This window comes from Aotus nancymaae, unplaced genomic scaffold (genome assembly GCF_030222135.1).
Source record: "Aotus nancymaae isolate 86718 unplaced genomic scaffold, 86718_ANA_hifiasm-v0.15.2.pri h1tg000007l, whole genome shotgun sequence".
NCBI classification, from domain to species: Eukaryota; Metazoa; Chordata; class Mammalia; order Primates; family Aotidae; genus Aotus; species Aotus nancymaae.
Genome location: NW_026988418.1, coordinates 2,369,342 through 2,371,887, shown reverse-complemented (window position 1 = coordinate 2,371,887; position 2,546 = coordinate 2,369,342). Strand labels below are relative to the sequence as shown.

Here is a 2,546-nt window from a genome sequence, read left to right as displayed (position 1 = left end):
TCAAGGTGCTGGTGTCTGTTGATGACCTTCTTGCTGAGTCATTCATGGTGGAATATGGAAGGGCAAGAGAGTGCGAGACACCAAGAGATTGAACTCAAAACCTCAAGTCCTTTCATGACCCTAATTACTGAGCTACCACTGAGGACTCAGCAGCTTTCCCTTTGAGCCCCCTTGCTTCCTGATGCTCTATACCCCACCTTTTGCTCACTTCCTCCCACTTCTTCCACTGCTACCTTCTGTAGGCAGTTTCCGCTGAGGAAAAGGAATTGTATGATATGTTTACTATTCAGAACATCTACTCTTTTGACCTCTTTGCTGGATACAACTAAGGGTGATAACCTGCTTTCTGCTGGCACTGAGGATTATATCCATATAAGAATTTAACAGGGCTGGGCACAGTGGCTCACGCCTATAATCCCAGCACTTTGGGAGGCCGAGGCGGGTGGATCACGAGGTCAAGAGATGGAGACAATCCTGGTCAACATGGTGAAACCCCGTCTCTACTAAAAATACAAAAATTAGCTGGGCATGGTGGCATATGCCTGTAGTCCCAGCTACTCGGGAGGCTGAGGCAGGAGAATTGCTTGAATCCAGGAGGCGGAGGTTGCGGTGAGCTGAGATTGCACCACTGTACTCCAGCCTGGGTAACAAGAGCGAAACTCTGTCTCAAAAGATAAATAAATAAATAAAAATAAAAGAATTTAACAGAGAAATGGAAGACTCTTACTACTGTCCAAGGAATTGCTGATGGCCACCATAAAAAGAAACTAGGTCAGGTGTGGTGGCTCATACCTGTAATCCCAGCACTTTGGGAGGCCGAGGTGGGTGGATTGCCTGAGCTCAGGAGTTGGTTATCAGCCTGGCCAACATGCTGAAACTCCATCTCTACTAAAAATACAAAAACTGGCTGGGCATGGTGGTACACGCACGTTGTCCCAACTACTCGGGAGGCTGAGGCAGGAGAATTGCTTGAACCTGGGAGATGGAGGTTGCAGTGAACAGAGATATTGTGCCACTGCACTCCAGCCTGGGTGACAAAGAGAGACTCTGTTTCAAAAAAGAAAAGAAAAGAAAAGAAACTAGTTAAGGCGCTTAAGAAGAAATTTGCCTGTAATCAAGCATCCAGAATATGGAGAACTAATTCAGCTACAGAGTGAGCAGAGCAAGAACCTATGCCAGTTCCTTGCAGAGATTGCACTGGCTAAGGACAAAAAGCTGAAGGTTCATGGGTTTTAAGTGTTTGTGGCTCACTGAAGCTTAAGTGAGGATTTCCTTGCAATGAGCAGAATTTCCCTTCTGTCTTTGTCACAAGTTTAAACACCTCACATTGTGTATGAAGTAACCATTTGGAGTCTGCTGTTAGCTTGGACTAGTATAACTCCTTCATGTAATAAACTGAAAAGAGCCACACAGACAAAAAAGAAAAGTCCCTTCATAACTGGCATCAATCCATTCATGAGGGTGGAGTCTTCATGACATAAACATCTTCTATTAGGCCCCATTTTCCAAAATTATTGCACTGGGGATTAAGTTTTCAACACATGTTCTTTGGGGAGCATATTTAAACCATAGCATGTATGATACGTACAACAGTAGAGGAAAAGAGGATGATCTTTTCATGGGCTTGTGTTCCTCCAAAATTTCTATGTTGAAATCCTAACCCTTACAGTCTCAGAATGTGACTACATTTGGATGTATGGCCTTTAAGGGGGCAATTAAGGCAAAATGAGCTCATTAGGGTGAGCCGTAGCTCGATATGACTGGTATCTTTTTTTTTTTTTGAGAAGTAGTCTAGCTTTGTCGCCCAGGCTGGAGTGCAGTGGCGCGATCTCAGCTCACTGCAACTTCTGCCTCCTGGATTCAAGCGATTCTCCTGCTTTTGCCCCCAAGTAGCAGGAATTACAGGGGCCTGCCACCACCCCCAGCTAATTTTTATATTTTTAGTAGAGATGGGGTTTCACTGTGTTGACCAGGCTGGTCTTGAACTCCTGACCTCGTGATCCGCCTGCTTCGGCCTCCCAAAGTGCTGGGATTACAAGCATGAGTCACCATGCCCAGCCTTGACTGGTGTCTTTATAAAAAGAGGACCAGGCCAGGCTCAGGGGCTCACACTTGTCATCCCAGCACTTTAGGAGGCTAACGTGGGCAGATCACCTGAGGTTAGGAGTTTAAGACCAGCCTGGTCAACATGGTGAAACCCCATCTCTACTAAAAATACAAAAATTAGCCGGGTATGGTGGCTGGTGCCTGTAATTCCAGCTACTTGGGAGGCTGAGGCAGGAGAATCACTTGAACCCATGAGGTGGAGGTTGTAGTGAGCCAAGATTGCACCTAGACAACAAGAGCAAAACTCTGTCTCAAAAAAAAAAAAAAAAAAAAAAAGAGAACCAACCTAGGCCACATGGTGAGATCTTCATCTCTACAAAAATTTAGCTGTGGATGGTAGCACATACCTGTAGTCCCAACTACTCTGGAGGCTGAGGTAGGAGGATTGCTTGAGCCAGGCAGGTTGAGGCTGCTATGAGCCGTGATCACATCACTGCACT

At 45.7% G+C, this 2,546-nt stretch overlaps 1 pseudogene; it reads left to right on the top strand.

Annotated features, from left to right (window-relative positions):
* The first annotated feature begins 275 nt into the window (after positions 1–275).
* LOC105707964 (eukaryotic translation initiation factor 1-like) lies at positions 276–1,236 on the top strand (annotated as a pseudogene).
* Positions 1,237–2,546: the final 1,310 nt, after the last annotated feature.